Raw genomic sequence first — 23,774 nt, forward strand, 5'->3', positions numbered from 1 at the left:
TCCCCCCTCCAAATCCCTTTCCAAGGGAAGCGGTGCCTACAAATCGCCTGTTTACACACCAGTGCTGGCAAAAGCACACAGCACAAATGCAGACCGATGTATTCCTACGGCAAGTACTTTCTACTCGGAAGGAAGTAACTTTATCATGTTCTAACACTGACGCAGTGGTGCGTTTTTCTCTCCCCACAACCACGTAAGCAAGCAGGCGTCTTGAGCCCACACCGCGATCCTTTCCCCCACCGAGCCACTGCAGCCCGAGCGGTGCCGGTCCTGCCCCAGAGCCGCTGCTCCCGCTCGCCCTTGCCGGGCCCTTCGCGGCCGGGCGGAGGAAATGCGGCCCTGCGGCCTCGCACCGCCCCCGCCCTCGCCCCGGCAAGGGGGGCTGCAGCCGGCCCCGAGCCCGCTTTTGGTTGGAACAAACGTTTCCCCGTGCCGATGAGGAAACTCGCCGGGGCTGGGGGAGGGGGGATTTCCTTCCCATTGTCTGCCGGGCTCGGCGCTCCCGGACCCCGCTCCCAGTGAAAGTGAATGGGCGGGAGGGACCCGCCGCAGGGCTCCTGTTAGACACCCAGCTACTGCGGTAAACGCGGGAGTCGGGCTAGCCCAGCCCGCCTAGCCGGGCTTCAGAACTCTACACTGACGAGCATTAAAAAGTCTTTACAACACCCATAAAAATAAGTCAAAATGAGACAAAAATGCTTCCTTTTAATCCTTCAACGTGCATCCTGAAGGCTATAAAATGCAAACAGCTACTCAGGGAGCCTAATGAGGATAACAAAACACCCCAAAACCAGGCCCATCAACACCCATTTATAAGCTCCATGCCTGTCTTTCTACACTGGATCTAATTCACTGCCCCCCAGCTCAGAGAAGGTAACGTGGCTATGGTTGCAGACACTCCCTACGTGTTTGCTTTAGGACACCTTGTTCTCTCTAAAATCAAATATTTGTATCCTGAAACAAATATTTGGAGGTGGTCCAGACTAGCCTTTATAAGTATGTTAAGTACAGGAGATTGTTGGCAAGTGGTAGACTCCAGGTAAAACCCTGTACAGTAGGCTTCTGCCTTCCATGTGCTTTCATGCTGGTGAAACTGTGGCCTAAGTATTTATTTGACAGCTCTCTATGAGTCCTGAGAGAGATAAGAGGCTAAAACTTCTTTATACTGAAGATAGCTGAACTTCTGCCTTAACTAAATATTTACATAGGTAAGGACAAGGCACTGTGACAGAGCAATAAATCTTTCACTAGAGAAGCTGAGACTGGCTTTGGAGCTTTGTTTTGGAGTTATGGCAAATCCCCCCAGCCAACCCAGGTTGTTGGGGATGTTTGGCTGTTTGGGGTGAAGAATTAAAAATGGTTATGTGACTGCTAGCTATGTTTGTCCTCTGATTCTGGATGCAAAAATCAGTGCACCTTAACCATGTCAGCTTGAGCAGAGCTGTTGGCTTGACTGCATGGTAGAAACAACAGAAACTGTAATGACCCCAAATTCTTCTTTTCCCCCTGTGTATAAATATAGCTCAGATGCAATTTGAACAGAGAAGGTTTCAAAATAAAGCTAGGACAGGCAAGTCAGTAATATCCCATGGAAACTTGGCATATATTTCTATCAAACTTCTTTTGAAAATGACATGCCTTAACGAAATCACAGCCAAACATCACAAATAAATGCTTAGCATAAGGTAGTCTTTTTGTAATTATATTGATGGTAAATCCCTTTTTACTTTAAAAATTGCTTCTAAATTTCATTTGCTTTTTTATTAATACAAGCACTATAATGCAGTTAATAAATTATTGTACCACTACTGGGTATCTGCCCAATGCCTCAAGCACTCTTTGAGAGCAGATTACCAGCACTTTTTTTCCTATCTGTTAATTTAAATAATGTAAAACATTCTTTCATATTTAAATACATATTAGAAGTAAGACTTTATCACAGCTGTGCAACTAACCATTATTTGCATTTTATTTTCCAAGTGGATGTAATGTCCTGATGCAGCAGTCTCAAAGAAACTGGTTTTAGACACTACTAGACATCTTATTTACTGGACACGCTGGAGAAACTTTCACTGTTCAGTCTGCAAACTGTTTAATCTTTGACTGACCAGGCACAATGGATGTTTCTTTTTCAACATTAGCACTACTATTTCCTTCTACTATTACAGAAATATTAATGACTACTCACATGACTAAATTTTTTTGCATACATAAATGTTTATAGCACTAAACTTGCAGTATATTTTAATAAAAGTAAAATTCTAGTCAAGTTAATTAATTGTGAAGTGTTACTTACCCATTTAATAATTCCTGTAGAATTTCAGAAACTTTAGGATATATTTCCACAGACATTTATTAATATTTATCTTACAGTCCATTAAAAATATAAAATGCACGTTTTCTTGCTACTTATATATATATATATATATATATATGTTCCTATAAACTTATGTCTTTTGTATTTATAGGTATTTCCCTACCCTGCAGTGCAAGTATGGCTAACAGTTGGACTCAATGATCATAAAGGTCTTTTCAATTTAAATGATTCTATGCTTCTGTGATCTACAGCTCAGGTCGTATTGACAACTCTGAACTCTATGTTTTAGTTTCTGTTGCTCAAGATGAGTGTCTACTTTCAAAAACATTATCTGTCATTTCTCCAAGTCAGACTTCGTGATAGGAGGGATCTTCATGTATCAAGGCTGGATAAGCACCGCATTTTCCCTCTGCAACAAGAGAGGGTCCAGACCTAAGAATATGACAAAATACATACATAATAAATAGTTAAAGATCCGTTTCAAATAGATTATTAAAAAAAAAATAATAAAAGAAACAGCAACTCCAGCAGAGACCACTAGAGTTCTCCTTCTCCCAAATATCCCTAGCACCATCCTAAACCCTGTTTACCCCAGAAACCTGAACTGTGGACAGACAGAAGAGGAGAGAGAGAGAGAAAATTCAGACACAATAAAACTCTGAGGGGAAAAATATGTGGAAGGAGGAGGCAGCAGCGGCCTGGGGAAGGGATTGAAAAGTTTCCCCTGGCTTAACTTCTCCCCCCCTGCAGCAGCAGAAGCAGCGCCAGCAGCACAAGGTGAGAGAGACTTTTAAGTCTGGGGAGGAGGGGTGTGTGTGCGGGAGGGGGGGTGAATTTACAGCCCTGTGGATATTTCTGTGTCTGCCTCCCTGGCTTTGGGGTGCGAGAGACGCCGTGTCTCATGCTGGGTGGATTTTTTTTTTTTTTTTTAATATGATGGAGGATTATAAACATGGCGCCTTAAAAAAACTACAAAATCATGTACACACTGTTCCAAGGAGATGGGGGAGAGGGGACAGGGGAAGGGCTGGGCACCAGGGGAGGGGGCAATCCTTCCCCGCAGGGTGCCGTATGAGGAGGGGGGAGCAATTATACTTAATAATAAAATGTGTGGGGCTGCGGGGGGGAGATGGAAGGCGGGATTTTTTTATTATTATTATTATTTCATTTTTCGGAGTGGGCAGGATTATCTGGCAGCCCGCTTGGAAACCGAGGAGGAGAAGGGGACGGCGGCGGAGCGCGTGTGATTATTAACGGCGATTATTTTTGTCCCCACACCTTCCCCGGTCGAATTTCGGCTGGGAGGCGGCGGCGGGTCCCCCGCGCCCCCGTGCCGAGTTGCAGCCAGCCCCGGAGCCGGGGCGGGAGGAGGTGGGGTGGGGAGAGGGGCGCTCCGGAGAGAATCGCCGCTTCCAGCGCTCCGTGCGGGCCTGCAGGGCGCGGGGGAGCCGGGGACTCGCGTGAGAGGCGAGGCCGGGCAGGGTGTGGTGCAGCCCGGCCTCAGCCCCGTCACCCCCCGGCCCCGCTCTCTCCCGCACGCGGGGCCACCGCTTTGCTCCCCACTCTCCCCCGCTTTCCTTTCGCTCACACACCCCCGCCGCCGCCGCGATTCCTCGCTGGGGAGGGGGATGCCAGCTTGGAGGACGGGTCTTGGCCCGAGTAATGGCAGCTGCTCGACAGCGCCGAGGCTCCACAGGAGAGAGACGGCGGGGCCCCCGCAGGCCGGGCGAGGGGCCATGGCTGCCGTGCCCGCGGGGGGCAGGGGACGGGACGGGGAAAGGGTGAACTCGGAGCCCCAGCCCTCCTCCGCCGGCGGCAGCGGGCGGTGCCACCCCCGCGGCCGGGACGGCCTCGCCGTGCGGCGGGGCACCGGGGCCCGGCATCGCCTTGACCCCCGGCACAGCCCCGGGGGCTTCATCGCCTCTCCCGTGTGCTCTGGGGCAGGGCCCGGGGGGTAAAGGGGGCGATTTCTCCGCTCTGCCACGCGGCTCCCTGCGGCCTCCGGGGCAGCGCCGGGAAGGGCCCTCCCGGGGCTGTGCCGGACTCGGCGGTTCGGGAATGCGAACTGGCGACGGGCTCGCTTTTGTTTGCGTTCTGGGGATCTTTGTGTGTGTACACCCCCGAAGCCGTGTCTGCAGATAGCTGCCCTCGGTGCACTTTGTGGGGTGTTCGCCTTCACCCCTCCCTCGGGGCTGCTCAGAGGCCTGTCTCCTTTTTTTTCAGGGAAAGGATGGAAGTGTAGGTGTGGGAGAGCCCTCGGTAAGGATGGTGGGGAGCTTTCGTGCACTTTCCTGACCTTCCTTGTGGCCCAGACAACAGCCCCCCTATAAAATGCTGATGTTAAGGATTTGAGAAACTTTGTGTGTCTTTTGGGGCTTATCCGGAAACCAGCAGGCTTTGAGAATTTGTTTTTGGTCTTCTGTGAACTTTACAGATGCTAGATATGGGGTGGTTTTAGAAGAGATAAAGGACTGAAAAAACTTTAATTTGGTGCTGTTTGATTTTTTAATTTAACTTGGAATCATCTGGCATGGTTTTTGTATTGTTGGAGTAATTCTATTTATTATAGTTTTAAGAAGCTCTTATTGCAATAGAAAGGAAAAAGAGTGCAAAATGCTTTCTTGTCCTACTCAATGCTGGTATTTTTCATTTCTCATGCTTTTGTAGGAAATTGTTTAATTCTTTGGGGGTGAATGCTGAGGCAGGTGTGAGGAGGGGGGAAATGGGAGGGGAAATACCAGTTTGTGGTTCAGGTTGCACTCCTTTGGGTTTGCTGAGTTCCTTAGTACGAAGGACCTGGCATCTTTCCACTTTTTCTTTTTTTTTTTTAATTATCAACCACTCTTGAGTGTGCTACAGAAAGTCTTTAGGGAAGTCAACTGTTTGCTGACTAATGTTTTGTGTAAAAGCGGAAGTGCCCACAAAATAATTTCCACTTTTATGGGATCTATGGCATTAATTAATTCCCACTGTGGATTTATGGCCTTAAAATGCCAGCTTTTCCATGCCTAAACAAACCCTCTGTGCATTGACCAGATCGTTGCAAGGGGAAGGGAGGGAAGGGAATGGTTCATGGGGTAAGTAGTTCAACAGAGAGCACTTTATCTTGCTGATGGTGAGTTTGGTTTTAGTGAGTGGGGAAAAAAGTGGCTGTGTTGATGGCTCTGTTGGTTGTGCTATGGATGGTGGTCTCTGCAACTAATACTTGGTATCCGGTTCAGTAGCAAAGGTCTGAGTGAGAAAAATTATCTTCCTCTCCACCTCATGAACCAGATAATGTGATGGAAATTGTCTTGTGTTGAAGTCGGCTTTGTAAGGGGAGTTGTGAGTCTGTGGATGTTGGGAGGGGGTCTTGAAACTTTGGTGATGTGCTAGAAGATCTCTTCAACAGTTTCAAGCTTTGTAGCAAAAATTTTACAGGTATTTCACCTCTGAAGGTGTTGTTTGTTTTATTTTTTAAATCTAAGCAAGCACTTGGCAACTATTAAATATAAATGTAAAAAAACCTAATTGAGTTTGTTCACCAGAAACCAAAATTCTTAAAAGTTTGACGTAGTCCTTCTGTAGTATGAGGCAGAGCAATGCTTCTTAACTTTTCAGGAAAAAAGTGAGCACTATTGGAGTGACAAGAATTTCATGTGTGGAATTACTGTGCACACGATGTGTGACCAGTAGTTCGTGTGCTGTGTGTCCTTACTGTTTGCTGGCAGTAGGAATTCTGTGGGTGTCTTGTTCAAGTGTCCTGGGTTTCCCCTGCCTTGGAGCAGAGAGGAGAAGGAACTGTTCAGCATGACCTGAGGCTTCTGCAGCAGAAGAGCCTGGGTTCTGTTTTTTGGCTTAAGGTCATCTCAAAAGCAGATGAGACAGTGAAAGGCTGTGAAGTGTGCTTGGTATTTCTGCCTGCACATAGATGAAACATACTGGGTGCTGTTAGTGATGTGGTGCTCCCTGAGAAGATGGACCATGAATTTGGCCTCAAACTCACCTTGAAGTGGCTCAGGTTCTATCTAGACTTGTGCATTTCTACCAGTGCACTACAGCTTGAGGACCACTGAACTCTGCCATCTGCAGTCGCTGGGTTAGAATAAAATACCTCTAAAGGAAATTGATAAAAGATAACATTAAGGATGTTTTCTCAGTTTTAGGCATCTAAAGGTCTCTGTAGATGCCTGCATTATCTAGTCAACTAGCAAATTGTTTCATTTCACACAGTCTGAGAATGAGAGGGGGATTTTAGAATTAAGAGACATGTTTTGAAATTGAGGACCCAATTTCAGTCACTAAAGTTCACAAATTTTGGACATACCTGTAACTAATTTTCATAATAACTGCCTTCCACGGTCTTTCAGAGCATTTATCTCTGGAAGTGTGTGAAGACTTCAGGCAGTGAGAATCAGTCCAGGCTAAAAGTTCTGAAAAAGGGACAAGGTGATGATGAAAATGTCTTCAGGAAATTTCTGATTTGCTTCTTAAATGACTTTTTAGCTAGATCCAGATTAGCATAAGTGTCAGTAAAAGATGTCTTTTACCCATAATGCAGGTTGTTACAAATGCTAACTAGAACTATAAACAAAATTAATCTGTGCAAGGTATGTGTACCTCACTCCAGTGATGAACTTGGTTCATAAAATGTGGAATTGTTTAAAATTACTAATGAAATGCACACAAGATTTTACTTTCCTGAATGAAATAGAGTTTGGAGATTTTTTTCAAAAGTTAGATCGGAATTGTTGGAGCAATTATTTTTCTCATTTATCCAACAAATATATAAATTTGTTTAAAATCCTGACCACAGATTTTATTAATTGCAGTGGTTTTCCTTCCATGTAATAGGATTTTGTTTAGCCATCCTTCTTGCCCTGATGGTTTAGGAGGTAATGCAGGATCATGTTCTTTATCTGCTGAGGGTTTTGTGCCTTGGTTTTTGTTGGGTTTGTTTAGTCTCAGGATGTGGTGAACACTCCCACATTATGTGTGTAGTACCTGGAGCATGGTGCCCTTGGTAGCTGGGCAGTGCAGCGTATGTCATCTTTTATATAGCTCATACATTTTATGCTGTCAGTGTTGCTTGTGCTAAACATTGTGAACAAAGATTATTCTTGTCAGGTTCTGGATCATTTTTCATCAGTTGAATGTAAATTTAGCTCATAATTGGGTTATTGTTCTATGGTTTAATCTTCCAGTGGCGAGAGTACAGCCTGCAAAGTAGGTAGTTTATAAAATGACGTAATGACTCCATTTTTCAGGAATTTACTTGTTGTTGCTGAAAGCATATGAAATGCAAAACAAAAGTGGAAACCCCACAAACCCCTTCATTTCTGGGTGTAGTGGAGGTAAACAATGGGCATCAGAGTGGCTGTGTACAGTACAACAAGCACTGTGGCCTCAAGCCTGCACAGGTGAACTCGTGTGGCACATGGGGTTGTCTGGTTTCTAAGGCCTCTCCACATACAGCTCCCAGAAACACTAGGGCTGGATTGAGCCCATTTTTTTCCACCATATTTTCAGTTGTAGTATTTAAACATAATTTTATCATCTCTTTAAACCAATGTCTGCCATCAAGTAAATTAAGACAGAACTGTCTTTTGATTTATTTCTATCGTGCTGTAAATATTTCATTATATAGGGAAAAAAAAAAAGGGTAAACCTAGCATTTTAGTAAAATTTCATTCATATTTATTTATTCTCTTTATTTTTGTCCCTGAAATGACCAGGATCTTTTAGTCCTGTGGGCAGGCTACAGCAGACCCAGTGGTGATACATAGTGACATGTCCATGAACCCAAGTTAAAGCTCATGGTGTCTAATTTTAGCCAGCTTTGGTAATATCCCATCAGAGCCTGATCCTGTAGCTGTACCATATAGATAAATCCAAAGGGTAGCAATTGAGAGTTTTGTGTACAAAAAGACTGGTTTTTATTTTCTTCCAATCTCTCATTTTACGCTTCACTAGAATGCAAAAGGTATCTGTATGAAAATACAGAGAAATGAAATTTGAGTTTAAAGCATGTTATTGATAAAAAGGCAGTAGTATTTGTAATATCAAAATTAGAAATGTATTCAAAATATAAGTAAAATGTGATTTATTGGTGTATTTACTAACAATCAGGATATCTTTGCATGTACCTTTACACTGTATTTAGTTTTAAATTCCAGGATTAAATAATTGAAGAATAAAACATTGTGAATTCAGGATTACATACAACTATAAGTGAGAGTCTTCATACAACTCTCACTTATACTATCATATAGAAGTTATTCTTAATAAATAATTTAACACCAAACACATTGGAATTTAAAGTACTAAAATCCACTTACTCATTAAAAAATTAATTTAAACATGCCAACAAAAATAGCAGTAATATCCCATTCACCGTTTCTGTGGAAATTGTATTTTTTGCATGCAAAGAACTGGGCTCACTGTCATAATTAATTTTTTATCTGTAATAGGGTACTATTGATTTGACATACAGTAATTTTGAAAAAGAAGAGTTGAACGTATTCCTTCTTACCTCTCATTTCTCCTGTGTTTGTTACTATGTTAAACCGACTTGCATTATATTCAAATCAATGGTTTTAATGCAGCTGACTTTACAGTGTTTTGGTTACAGAGCATAGGACTCTGCTAGTAGGTGTAGTACTCCAAAGCAGTGTTTTGGCAAGTGGGTATTTGTACTTTGATCCCATGCACTTAGGGCATGGCATTGTTATCTGGTCCTTTAAAGAGAGCTGGAGGGGAGTTGTGTGCTGTGACTCATGGGACATGGCACTTAGTTCACTAATTTTAGCAGAGCGATTCTTGTCTGTCAACCTTAGGTTTTATTTGAACCTTCTGGGAAAGAGATGAAGTGAAACAAAATGGAGTTGAGAGAAAATGATTAGCAGAATCCCAAAGTAGCTAGAAATAGTACACAGTGAAAAAGAAATTAAAAGTATGTAAGATATGTTTATTGCTCAACAAATCTTTAAGATCTGAGAGACTGATCAGAGAGCTTTATCTTTCTTAGCACGCTATCGTTTTCTGTTGAGTCTCACACAACATTTATGCATTCAGTAAGAGAAGATCTCACTCTACAGATACCTGTTTGCAATTACAGATGCTTCTCAAGCCAGAGACCAAGCACCAGCCAAGTCTGCACTGGCTGCTTGTGCCTTATTACTATTTTCTTGGTGTCATTGCTAGTAAAAGAAAACTTCCAAAGAGGACAGAGTCTGTGCCTTGCATAACACTGCAGTGTTATGTTCACATGCACAAATTAAAGTGGAAATTCTGCCTCAGAATGGAGCAGGGTTTCTCCAGTTTTCCTTCTGGTCGGTTGTTAATTTTGTGATCAGTGTCTTGTGAGCTGTCATTGACTTCAGAGACAAGCTGAAACCCAGAGTTTATGCACAAGCTCCTTCCCCCAAGCAATTACTAGGATCCAGGTTCAAAATTGTACAAAATCAAAACAAAAGAATTGCTATTTCATAAAATGTAATCACAGGCCACACAGTCGCTGATTGTTCACTGATGAAAATTGATATTCACTGCAGAAAATTCATTGTTACCCATAGATTAATATTAATATAATGATGGAGACCTTGATCATATAAACACTTGCTTCCCACAGGCATGAAAATGCATAGATCTTGGAGCATACTGATGAACAAATTTAGTTCCACAAACTAGTTTTAAAAATTGAAACCTTACAAATAACTCCAATATTCAAGGAAGAACACAGTCAAAAGTAGTTGTGCTGATATAATTTTATATAATGCTGTATTTTTGATTCTTCTATGGAGTTACATAGCAGTGTTACATGGGGCATTTTTATGCCTTTTCAATATCAGCAGTATGACTCAGTTTCTCTGCACATGCTAAATTTTACATTAATGTGTGTTTCCATTGAAGTTAAGGCACTTTTCCTACATGTACATTAGTCTTTGAAGGAGTTCACAGTGCTTAGGAAAAGAACAGAGAAAACATGGATGATATTTTTCTGTTAGTGATTTCTGCCATTTTCTGTATATCTTAAATCCTATGTGTTAAGGAAAACTTTAATTATAGATAAAGAAAATGGTAAAAGAAGAAATTCCTTCTGGAAGAGCCAATGCCATTATGGGAAGAAAGGTTTATTCTTACATTAGGAAAGCTAGAAAACAGGTATGTCAGGGAACTGTGTATTTTAACATTGTTTCAAAATAACAGAAATTGTGAAGCAGGTTAAGTAATTAATTTATTTTTTATCATATAAAATAAATTAAAAACCTGAATTCTAAAATTTATCTTTTTATCATTTACCTGTTTTTATCTTTACCTGCAAACAGTAGGCAAATCTAGACAATCCTTTTTGTTCCATGCAGCAAATTGTTTAGACTGGGTAATGTTCTCCTCACCTTGTGCTTCTATTCCTTCTTTGTTAAACATTTAAAATTGCAGGAAACTTTATTTTTAGTTAAAAGCGAAGAATTGTTATTATTTGTTTTTCCAGGAATCAGATTGAGACCATTTTTAGCTTCACATAAGTATAGTTGAGAATTTAGGATGTTCTTAAGAACTGGCTGGTTGGACTTATCTCAGGAAGCTTCAGTGTCAGTCATTACATGCAAGCTGACATTTGAATACAATATGGCACACTGAATAATTTGGCATTGGTTCTAATATTAAAAAAAAAAGAAAATTTTAATTTTTTTCTCAAATAAAAATAGCTTTCTTAAAACCTCTTTGTGATAGTAAAATATGAGGAACAGTGAGAAGGGATGTTCATTTTGCTTACAGATAACTCAGGGTGTTGGACCTCTTAGCAGTCTGACTAGAATGGAATATCAGGCTGTTTAAAAGCTGCCATATTAAAATACTGGTTGGTTGGTTGGTTGGTTGGTTGTTTTTTGCATGTTAAAAGAAAATGTTGTGTTTCACTGACATAACTTTTTGAAGGAGAGTGCTAAAGCATACCTGGGAGCGTTTCAGACTGACAGTGTTGGAAAGTGAGAAACATGGACACTCCCAGTCTGTAATTGTATCTTTCAGTTTTGTACCTTTGTGTTCATCTTCTGCTTACACTGACCTGAAATAAATAGACTTTCAGGAAATATTTGTTGTAAGAAAGAGATTCTTCCTTTTCCTGCACACTGTGCACTCTGCTGGCTCCCAGAAGGCTTCTTTGTAAATCTCCTAATTGGAAGCATACTCTCTAACTTCTCTCTGGTTCCAGACATGAAATTTCCTTTTGTTATTGAACTTGCACCTTTAGGAAATGCAGATTAATAGCCAATCATCTCCAGGAACCAGTTTTTTGGTTTTTTTTTTTTTTTTGTTTTGGGGTGTTTTTTTCCAATTCATGCTGATCTTCTTTTTCTTAATAGTTGTAAGAAGTAGCATTAAAATAACCCATTCTCCAGTTAAGCGAGTATTAGCCTAAGTTGTAACACCAATTCCTGAAAACATGGAGCTTTCAATAAAATGGAAGGACTTTTGTTCCTCACACAGGCACAGGAAATACCAATAAATATCAGCTAAGGCTGTGTGGTGATGCAGATTTTTGGAGTGCAGGTGCACCGAGGAGTGAGGAGCTGAACATGGTTTGCTCTGCCAAGTTAGTGGATAAGCAGTTGCAGTATTTCCTGGGCCAGTGGGAAGGAATGGTATCCAAATTTCCTCTTGGCTCTTCTTCCAGGAGAACTGCCTTTCTTGATCAAACTAGCATGTCATGTAATCCAGAGTCTTGTTTCCAGCCATCAGATGTCTCCTAAAAAGTGTCAAAAATGAGGCAATTTTCTGAGGTAGAAAGCTACAGAATACTTGTTTTCATCAATATTCCAAACAATAGCAATGTAGATTATGGCTCCTGTTTTTACACATTTGTTCTGTTTTTTGAATGTTTTAATTTCTCTTTCCTGTAATAACTGAATATTTTAGCTGTATGTTGAAACCTACCGCTTTTTAGGTCAAGTCTGTTCTGTCCTTTCCACATGCCTTGCAGCCTCACTGCAGTGTTCTTTCTCTTTGCACATTTTCCAAGAGCAGCTTCTGAGGTTGCAGGAAAGAGCCATGTTGTATCTCCTTCTCTGAGGGATTTGATGGAGATAGGACACCTCGAGGGGCATGTTAGTGAAAGGCTGTAGTGGTTGTCTGCTTAGTACCAGTAAGAGCTGGGAAATGCACATATGAAAAGAAGAAAGGGAGAGTTTGTTGTGAGATGCACATTAAGTGGAAATCGAGGTGCACCCTTGTCACGGGAGAGAGCACCACTGGCTTTGCTAATGTCATTTGGTGCAGCTCTGTTGACTTTAGTGCAGCAATATTAGTTTACACCTGCAAAAAATTTTCTCCTGAATCTCTGGGAATGAGAATATAAAATGAAGTGTTTATGGGTGAGTGACAGAGAGAGTGCATGCGAGAGAGAGTGCGCACGCACACACTTTTAGGCCTGATTGATTGTATGAAAAAAACCCTGCAGTTGAAAGAACATTATTTTAAATTAACATTCATTATCTTCACGCGTGAGATAACAGTTCACTTTGGACCAGATCCTAACACCATTATGTTTCCTGAGCAGAGACTGCTTTTTTTTTTTCTTGAGTGAGGTTATTCAGTATGAGAATGGCAAAAATGTAGTCAGATCTTTGACAATTAAAATATATGGATTAGTCACTATATATTAGAAAAAAGCTGTGTTATTTCTGTCAGGAAACCATGTATTTTTTTCTTTTTAAAATAAATGGTTACATTTTCTTTGAAATGTGAAATAAAAAGGTACCTTTTTTTTTTTTTTAGGTCTCATCTTATGCCTGGAAAAGCTTGCAGCCATTTTAATTCATGCTGCATCCATTGATCTAGCAGTTAAAACATTTAATCACTGTGCAGCTAGGTCATCTACCTATTGGACACTGTTAAAGTGTTCAGTAATACACTTTGGGTTATTGGCTTCTAAATTACACTTTTGAAAAGAAAAAAGAAAAAACAAAAAGCAAACACACTATGAACAGCTCAGTTAACTGATGAACATTATAAAGGAAAATACAATGTGAATTCATTGTCTTATCACTCAACTTTTTTTTGTTCTGCACATAATATAAGTCGAAAAAAGCACATCATAGCAAACAAAGGAAAAAATCTGATTTTGATATTCTTTGGCAGTTCTTTTAAATACAGAGTTTTGTAACATTAAGTCATCTAATTAGGCAGCAGCTTGTATGAAATATTTTCATAACAGACATAGTTTGTGAACAAGAAAATGAAAGCCACATTTTAAAATTATAACCCCAAATAACTTTCTGAATTTAAATATTACTTTGAAAATGGCTTATTCTGTAAGTATAATCATGTGAAAGAAAGTGGGAGAAATTTGTATTTTATGTCAACATCGACTAGAAAACTTAACACCTTAGACTTAAATGCTGCAGCTATAGAAACCCAATAATCTAAGTACATAAAAAGGGGAATAAGTATAGCAGCAGTTAATATGTGGCAGTGAAAAGCAGAGGAAAATTTTGTGTGCCTTTAAGTGTCCTGTATTTCCTGAGAGGGAGCTACTCACAATCAAATCTCCTCTTGGTATGCAATAGGCAAGTATCTTGTCCAGAGAGAGATGGTAAATTCTTTGGCAGTGATGCACTTGGCACCAGAGTTTTTTAAGGGTCACCCATGTGCTTTTCAGTTATTTCCCTGCAGAGATGAAAAGAGAAGTTCATGCTCTTATGAGATAGTTGTCTGTCTGAGTGCAAGTGGAACAAAAAAAGTCGTGTTTCATATGAAGATGGGAACTGTATTTCCCTTTTTTCCATGAAGGCTCAGAATGCAGACATGCCAATTCCATCTGTTTGTGTCTGGATCCCTTGGCCTATTTCCTTGTACTTTCCTGATCTACACTGAAAGCTTCATCAGATGAGAAGTTATCATCATGTTAGGTGTCTCCCTGTACCTTCAGCAGAGAGACTCTAAACAGAGGAGAGGGTCAGTTGTTCATCTTATTTGGTGTTTTCTTAATTAGTGAATTTTTCAGTGGTTTCGCTTTCTAACTTCCAATAGCTCCTCTGCTTTATTATGTTAGTTTATTACAATTTTGGTACAGCTTCTTGGTATACTTTCATCTGGGCATTCTGGGATGCCATTTGTTTTTTGAAATAATGTCATGATATATGTGCATGAGGAGTTGGGCAGCAGAGGAGGAATTTGGCTAAAAGTCTAAAGGTTTAAAGGAATGCCATTCCCCTGCTGAATGAGACCTCAGTGAGACACTTTTTATAGGGATCTGATACTTTTGCTCTCTTTCATTTGGAAGAACTTTGAAAGGGCTGCAAACTCAAATGAATCTGCTGTGTCCTCACTGTGTATTTCTTTACCAGTAAATAGGGAATTTAGTCATGGAAGGCAACTGGGTGAGCTTAAAGAAAGAAAGGTGCTGAAATCAGCAGCATGTCAAAGAAAAACGAGAATTCAGTGACAATAAAAGCAAAGTGTCAGTGTTAATGCAACATATTTTCAGGTTTTGAAGAGCTGAAGATGCCTCTTAAAAGCAGGTTTGGGTGGCTGAATTGCAGTTTAGGAGCTGTCAAAGGACAGGGTCTTAAAGAAGGCTTAAGTCCTGGCAGGAGAGCAAACGAGCATCCCTTGAGCTCAGCCCAGTCTGGTGGGTGTGGTGACCAGATGATTATTGATCAATACATGAAGTGCAGTATTGCAGTGGGTATCAAACCTTTTGACGTGTATGTTGCTATATTTAAGAAACAAAAAAAACTCTTGAATGCTTGAAATTACAGCCCCGGTTTCCAGCGTTTCTTCCGAGTTTCACTGAGTTAATGAAATTACCTGAGCTGCCAGACCGGGTGGAGAGGTGCTGGTGAGCGCTGTCGCAGGAGCCCCACATCGGGCACAAGCGCTGATTTACAGTCGCTTTGCCTTGAATTTAAATGATGACCTTCACTTCCTGCCTCTCCGACTTGAGCAGGCTGCAGTGGAGGTAGCTTTGAGAAGGTGTTTGCTAATGAGGCTCTGGCACTCTTGATAGCTGTGTTAGATAATCAGAAGGTGATAGATGATGCTGTATTATGTTGGGAATTTCATTTAAAGTGTATATTTATGTACTTACAATTTTGACCCATTCAAGCCATTTGTATAATCTGTTGGGGTTTTCCACAAGAGTTGTGATGTTGCCCTGGCTGAATTCTGGTTTGGCTAATTACATTCTGAGTACCTACATTTCTGTAAAATTTCATCTGGATTTTGTTACTGTTGTTTATTTAAATCGTAATGCATATGTACTTGGAAACTTATGAAATAACAGCACAGGATAAAAAAAGTTAGGAAAATCCCTGCTCCAAATTACATTTGGTATGTGCACATGAATAAGTATAGTGTGGCATGATACAGTACAGAAAAAATAAGAAGTGGCATATTCAGTAATAGCATTCATAGAAGAGGTAGGTTTTCAGAGTTTATGAAATAGGTTAAGTTGCTGAGTAGTGTGCACTGTTAAACATATGATGTATTGTGCAGCAGGAATGGATATAATTCACTGGTAGGAGAAATAATGCTTGTTTGTATTGTAGGTAAACTGTATATATTTTTACAAGGTTATCAAGCCTGGAATTTTCATGTGTGTCAACAAGGGAGTGGGAGCCAATTTATGTGGTGATGTCAAAAGGACTTATGCAATCACAGATCTGCACATGGCAATCATCTGCTGGCACAGAAATGTTTCTCTTCTACATACAAAGGCATGTTTTATCATTTACCACTCAGTCTCTCAGAATCCTGCTTAAATTACAGTAGGAAGCACTTGCTGTTTGTTACTGTAGAGTAAGAGGTAGGTGAAAAAGAACACAAGCCACATCCTGTTGTGGAGAGTTATTTTGCAGAAATATGAACTTCAAAGCTGCAAGCTTGCTCTATCAACTGATTGATAATAATAGTCAATATTAACCTGGAATGGATTTCCAGAGGAGATCGAAATAATCCATTGTCAGACCATACTGCATAACCATAGCAGTCTAATATTTACAAGAACTGTCACAGTGTTCTTCCAAAAATAACTTGTCTGTTTAGAGATGCTTCATCCACAGTTCATATGTACCCCATTAGACAAAGATATTAGAAGTAGATGGAAAAACAGTTTTCATTTTGAAAATGATTTCAAGGAAAACACTTTTGTCTAGTACTTGTGAGTGAAATCATACCGAAGTCAAATAGATTGTTCACAAAAAGAGGTTTGGGGTTTTTTTAGTTTTCTAGAAATGGGAAAATATTTTGAAGATACCTTAGAATTTACATATTAACACTGGTGTTTCTTATTGTTAGTAGTTCTTTTTACATAATTTCATTTCTAGTAAAAATAGTAAATAACGTACCATGTACTTACATAACAGAAAAATTTATGACAATGTATGGGCTTCTGAAAATTCCTGTTCTTTTAATTTTTGTCTGTTCAAAGGCTTGGCCTTGTTTTTGGAAATAATTTTTCTGTGTAACGCAGCTTAAATAATTTTACTTATTTCTTCTGTATCAAACTCAGTGAAAATGCCATCGCAAGCCCTTGTGACAGCAGCCAGCCTGTTGTGTGTAACTCAAAGGGTTGAAGCCCCATCTGTCAGTGCTCTGAGACAGACAGGTATCTTACCCACTTTAGTGTCTGTCTAGTTGGAGTTTTCTGTCATCTGTGGACATTTTCCTGTGGAAAAAAAATCAGGAACACTTCAACAAGGAAAGCCATCCAGCATCCACATGCTGCACGTTATTGAAATAAGATCCATGTGGCTTCTTACCTTTTTTTTTCTCTTTCTGTATCATTTATTAAAGTTGTTATGGAATATCTGCTTAAGGGTAAAAGAGTTTGAATTGTCACTTAGCCTCATTAAGGTCTTGGGCTTAGTGTTTACCACTTCTGCTTTCATCAAGGCCACTTCCTCAGAGGCTTTTGCAGGAGACACATATGTTCTTATGAATAACATTCTTCATTTTCTGTCTCAAATCATGGTAGAATTTTACTTTTTAATCAGCAGGTTTTCTTTAAACTCAAAATTTTATTGCTGGTATTCTGCCTCTAAAGCAGAATTTGTTATTTTATACTTTTATGTCTGCTTCTGTATTCTCACATTTAAATGCTTCAGGCTATTCATTGTGTGTTTTCTGGGGGGTTTAACAGTTCAGCCATTTCCACACAGACTGTCAGTCAGTTGGAGACTGTCAAAATTTGCTATCAGACTGCTAAGATGAATCTCCCACTGTCACTACAGAGTGCTTCTCCAGAGCAGAAAACATTGTTGAGAAATAGTTGAGGTACTGGAGGTGATGCTATCTGTAGCTCCATCATGCGCTCTTAGAATGGTTTCTAGAAAAGACTCCATGCCCTCAGGTGCTTAGTGGCCAGGTGTAGCTGTTGAAGTCACTATGATGAACTGTAATAGTGCCCTCAAAATAGAAAGAGTTGATTTACCAATAAGCAACTTTTTAAAAATATGCTTTATTCACATAAACATTTTCTATTTTGATTACTTTGTTCTCCCTTAGAATTTTTAAAATTTATCTGAGTTTTCTTTCTATGGTTGGGAGGAAATCAAAAGTGGTACAATCAGTAACTTATATACTTATTCATTGCAAAGATAGAAGACTGGTCTTAAGTGAAAAAACATATATGTAGCCCAGTAGTTTGAATATACATGAAGAATTCATGTCTCAAATAGAATTCTGGTTATTGGTAAGCAACCTCTCTTTATTTTAGCTGTAAATTTGAACTTTGAACAATGAACGTGCTTAGACTAGTAATGTTCTTATTAGGTTAAAAAAAGAACAAGATTTTAATCAGAAAAAATTATCACAAGACAAAACAGCACATGATCTCATTAGCATTTATGGATTGCTAAGCTGCAGTTTAAAAGTCACATTTCTGTCTAAAGAAGTTTTCCACAATAGTCATACAAGCAACATTTAACAGTGTTGTTTTAGTTTGTTTACTTGGGGTCAGATTTTCAATGATCAGAGTGATTAAAGTTGCAGATGTCTGCAAAGGCAGCACTAATTAGCTGCAATTGATGTAAGCGGGACTTGGAATAAATGTTGGTTCTGAAAATCTCATCACGTATGGACATCATATCTGTTTTCAGTCATCTTTGGAAATCTGGCCCTTAGGATAGTTTACATCTTGTCTTGTTTCAGTGGTTTTCCCTTAGCAGTTCCCCATTTTACTCTGCTCAGGAAGGTCTATCGATTTTAAACAGCATTTTGTAGTAATTTCTGTATCTAAGAGTTTATACTTGTCAGGAGGGATAGATTGACAGAAGAGACTTGGCCCTGGCTTTCCATGCAGTATTTTACTTTGCTCTAATAACATAAATTGTTCTTTGGATAGTTCTTTTCATGCCTAGATGTTTAAGTGCTGCAGAAGAGGGATTAGTGTAATTAATTTTGCATTTGGAAATGGTAGTGTAGAGATATGCAGTGACTTGCCTGAAGTTAACTAGCACAGGAGGCAGCTACCAAGTTAGGAGCCCTGGCACTCAGTCTGCTTCCTTCAGCAAATGGAGTTTCAGAGTGCTTGATCTATCCACACAAGATAACCAGACAAGAATCTTCTAAATGTAGTGACTTGGTACTTACACAGTGTGAGTCATGTTCTGGGATGCTGGCAGTGTTTTTTTGTGATATTTCCGTTTCACATTCAGCTTCGGGGGCTCAGCAGGGGCTTTTGGTCTGGTCGCCATATGAAGTTCATCAGGGGTGACAGGGAAAAGCAGCTTAATGTGCTTCTGTTATTTTTGTCTATAGTAGAAATTTGTGATGGGGACTGTTTCTATTTTGCATAAAGTCACCAAAACAGTGCATTGACTATAAGCTAACTAGAGGTGCCCAGGACTATTTACAGCAGAATTGCCTGGACATTGTTAGTTATTGAGTGTAATTATTTTGATCTCATGGAGAACAAAGCATAAAAACCACTTATCAGACTTCCTAAATTGCACACCCTGGTAATGGTGGTGCTGAAGTTGGGTAACTTCACTAGGCCTTCTGGACTCAGCTTTTTGTGTAATGGTTCTCCAACAGTAAAATGGAGGGAAAAAAGAAAAGAAAAACGAATCTTACAAAGTGCCGTGGGCATAAAAATGTTCAAGGCTACAAGATCCCCTGCCAAGATGGTTTGTGGAAAAAACAGTAATAACCTTATCCAGCTGCTACTCACCATGGAGTACTTACCACTCCTCTTGCCTTGCTTTCTCCAAATCGACTGTAGAGGAATGTCTGCTGTAGGTACTGTGAGAACTCTTGGGCCAGTTTGTTTGCTTTTCTCTACCCCATCAACTGAAGTGGATTATGCAAACTTTTCAGGCAGGAGAACAGTCATATGGTCAGTTTTCCTTAAATTTATTCCTGTAATTTCCTCAGCTGAGCTTTGTTCCTGATCCCAAAGGCTACAGACCCTTGCCTCCAAGGATTCAGGTAGCCAACACTACTTTAGCAGCCCCAAGCTAAGGATGGATTTCTCTTTAGGATTCCTTCTCTTCAGCGCAATGGAAAGGCTCAGGATACTTAATGTTTTCTTCAAATTAAAAGATTCTCCAGATCCCTTGTAGTAGTCAGTTCTTCTAGTTAGAGCTTGATTTTGAGAAAGAGCTGGTATTTGTGGGCCTGACAGGTGTCTTAGATGGGAAGGCATCTGGTTGAAACATGCAGATCTGTTTGCTGAGTCAGTAAAAATACCTAATCTTTATTACTTGTATTTACAACCTGCTTATATTAATAAGCTAGGATTTAGATTTGTTGTGAGTCAGATATTCACATTGGTGTTCCAACAGAGAGACTGAAACTATGCTGTTACTTATGTTACCTTCTCCATCTCTAGCCCTGGAGAATCCCATATATTTGAGTAGCTTTGTGGCATGCACCAGAAATTCAGTAAATATGTCTTTGATCAATCCCTGTGGTTCTTATGATCTCTACAAATGTGTCTAGAGGGAGGTGATTGTGGAAGAGAGCAAAAAGCCATTTAACCCACAGTATTAGTGTGAGGATGACAGCACACAGCCAGTCTGGGTAAGTGTGGATTGGAAGCCAGGCTGTAGGATCTAAACATGAGGATTTCAGATGGAGGAACCTGACATGATGTCTGTATGACACATGTTGTGTTGTTACTGCTTTTAAGTGTTTACTGTGTAGGCCAAATGTGGCCAAACTGGCTCACGCTGTGGGGATTACACACTGAAATTCCTATGTGGATATGAGCCAAAACTCCTGTACCATGTGCTTTGGATAGCTGAGAGCTCCCAAAATGGAGGCTGAGACTTGTCTCAGTCTTGAGTGCTAGGCTGGTGTTTGCTTCAGTGACCTTTGTTGACTGGTTTCTTCCAAATCCAGTGATCTGAGTTTATTCAGCAGCATCAGCATGGCCCTGCTGCCAGTACATGACTGGCAGCCTCACAAGAGCTGTACCTGAAATATTGTGAGCCAGGAGCTGTGGCTGCCCTCCATGGGCTGGGGAGAGTAACTCATCTGGTTGCTGCCATGATTTACCAGTCTCATTTTTGTGCTTGTAAAAGATTCTGAATATACTTCTCTATAGCATGGTTTCCTTCCTGTAAAGCAGCACTATCAGCACTTTGCTGTATTACGAGGCATTTGGAGTATAAATTAGAGGGGGAGCAGTTGCTAAGGCATACACTTCCATTTCATTCTATGAACAGGTCTGCTTCTAAGGCAGAAAAAGATAATATGCCAATACTTTTAGCACTAGAAGAATAGAAAATCAGAAGTAAGAAGAGACGAGATGGAGAGAAAGTGATATTCATAACAATGAAGGCAAGTGCAAAAGCAAAAGGCAAGCAGATTTAATATGCTAAATTGTTTATTAGCTCAGTAAAAATGGCTGGAACTTCAAGTTGCTGGTATCCCCACAGTAGCAGGAAATGGAATTATGCTTAGGTTCTAGAAATAGTGAAAAACACTTGCTACTATGATATCCAGATTAGTTTTAAAGAAAGTGCTACAATAAAACTAGCAAATTTTGTACTTAGTAACTAAATTATTGTTACTTTGAAATTGAGAAACTGCTTATAACTTGGGAAGGAATGTCATGAGAAGTTGCATCATTTTCCTCCAGAGAAATAGCTTCCTTTAAAATCTTCACCCAGAGACAACTCATCCTGCTAGCAATTCTTGTACCAGCACTGTACTGCTATTTTTTCATTCAGAGTGAATGTCTCAAGCCTGAGAAGATTTGCTCATAGCCCATTTTTTACTTTTTGCTGTGACGTCAGAGTTCTGTTGCCATCAACGAGCTGAGGCATTCACTGTGATACAATCTGGAGCTGCCCTTGGAGCTTTTGAGAGAACTGAATATTGTTACAGAAATTGTCTCGTTTCAGGCTGCAGCTCAGAGGGTGCTTGTGCTGTTGAACATGAGTCCTATGCTTGGAAACACCCTCTTGGATTTCTTAGTATAATTAAACAGGACTGTTCACTCATTGAATCTGAGTGTTTAGTCATGAAATCTGAAAATCCATCATTCAAGAGTGACTGGAGAGTTCAGTAATCAGCATGTTTATGATGGCATTTTTTCCATTTTACAAAAAAATGAGGATGATTTATGAAATCTCAAGAAAATAGATAGACCTTTTTTGAAACTGGTTAAGAAACATTCCTGGTGTCACAAGAAACCTGGAGCACTGCCAGGAAGTGAACTTGGACATACCTGCAGGATAGACCTTCTTAAACAAATTTATCTGCTACACTGTTGAAGCTCCTGTCAGTAACTGGCCATGCATTGTCATTTCTACTTAAAAAAGATGGGAGTGGCACATGTGACAGAAGACTTAGTACCAGAATAGTCAGTGCAATCTTCCTGCAGCTCGGCTTTTCTATTTCTTAGACTTTTAGCTGAGTCTTCCAGAGGGCTTATCAGGTCAGGCAGTCTGTTTTAATTCTTTCTCAAAAAATAGTTAGTTGCACAGATTTTACACAAGCTTTTCCTTTTCTTAAGAAAAACAAGAGAAAGTAGACTGAGAAGAAAATTTCCTTGTCTAGGATCATAAATTATTAAAAATATAGATTTTGTTTTTTTAAAAAAGTGAATACATGGAGACAATAGAATTACTTCTCACATTTCCTCATGTAGCTTACTTAAAACAGCAGCTAAAACACTCCCAATAAAAAGAGCTATTGCATTTTTAAATAATGACATTTGCTTTCCAAAATGTACTTCTGTTGCTTGTTTTCTTCTAACTGTTAGCTGTGGCCACTTAAAAAACATAAGTCGGTTTACTTTTTATTCCTTCTAATTAGCATTTTCTTGTTTACTATATTCACTAAGTTTTCAAAGCAGTTTTGGGGTGATTTAAAGAATATTTGTAATTTATTGATAGGTACTGCTTTTTACAAAATCTTTGGCTTTTTGAGATGCTGGCAAATGGGGAAAAAAAAGGCAATAAATAAGGATCTTCCAGAAAATCAGGCAGAGATCAGATGAAACATCTTGTAGTATCCCTTTCCCACGACTGCAGGAAACAAGATATAAGAAGGAGAGGGGAGGATGTCAGGGAGGTGGCCTATAATCCATGAAAATTTATAGCAAATCAGTTGGACAACTGAGAAGGCTCACTTGGTGTGGGAAAAATGACTAAAATAAACTGAATTCAGCAGAGAAGTAGTCAGATACTATGGCTAAGGGGAAGAGCAGTGAGCAGATCATGAATGTGGGAGAAATAGAATTTGGGGTACCAAAATTGTATCAGTGTGATGAATTACCTGAAGGAAATAAAGTGCCCCAATGTTTCCCTTGTTCTTTGTCTTCTTGTTCTTTGAAAATAGGGATTTGCAGAAAAATGTATAATTGAGTGGAAGCTGAATCCAGCATTTTTTTAATTATAAGAGAAAAAAAATGTTGAAGTCCTCCTTCTTGGATGAGATCCAGGGAAGGCAAAGCTCTTGTTTAGGATTCTGAATATCTTTATCCTGTTTTTAATTAGAAGTAGATGTACACCTTGTAACACTCCAAAATGGTTAGGAAGGCATTTTGTAGTATGAGATACATTTTAGCTGTTACTGATACTTTCATTTCAGAATTACTGAAAAATCTATGTGTTTTCCAACTACCTGCCCTATACCAAACAGATTTTTTCTTCAAGAAAAACAATTGAGTGTCTCAAGTTTTTGTGCACTTGTTATTTATCATATAAATTATAGGTCCAATGCAAAATGCATGGACTTATAATTCTTCGTGCCATTATATTATTTCTTGTTTCACTGTCTGCTACCTCCTGTGCTATAAAGTGCAGTCTCTTTGTAATACAGCTCGGATTTTTTTTTTTTTTTCCCAAATTGAGCGATTCAAAGATGCTACATGAGGGAGAAGCAATTTATGTGATGTGGCTACATTCTTAAGCTGTAACAATAATAAATTAGTAACATTGCTTTAGGAGTTTGCAGTCATTTTGCTTCTGATATGATTTGAAGAACTGCATTGCTTAAACTTGTTTTATTCTTCAGATACCGT

The 23,774-nt window shown here is 39.7% G+C and overlaps 1 protein-coding gene across 7 annotated transcripts in view; it reads left to right on the forward strand.

The window, feature by feature from the left end:
• The first annotated feature begins 2,864 nt into the window (after window positions 1–2,864).
• ZMYND11 (zinc finger MYND-type containing 11) overlaps window positions 2,865–23,774 on the forward strand; it is a 116,445-nt gene continuing 95,535 nt past the window's right edge. For 3 of the 7 annotated variants that reach the window (XM_059839821.1, XM_059839865.1, XM_059839874.1), the window contains exon 1: window positions 2,865–3,094. The gene's annotated coding sequence lies outside the window, so the exon portion shown is untranslated. The other 4 variants (XM_059839855.1, XM_059839846.1, XM_059839836.1 and 1 more) reach the window with 4 other exon arrangements.

Source organism: Haemorhous mexicanus, chromosome 1 (assembly GCF_027477595.1).
Source record: "Haemorhous mexicanus isolate bHaeMex1 chromosome 1, bHaeMex1.pri, whole genome shotgun sequence".
NCBI classification, from domain to species: Eukaryota; Metazoa; Chordata; class Aves; order Passeriformes; family Fringillidae; genus Haemorhous; species Haemorhous mexicanus.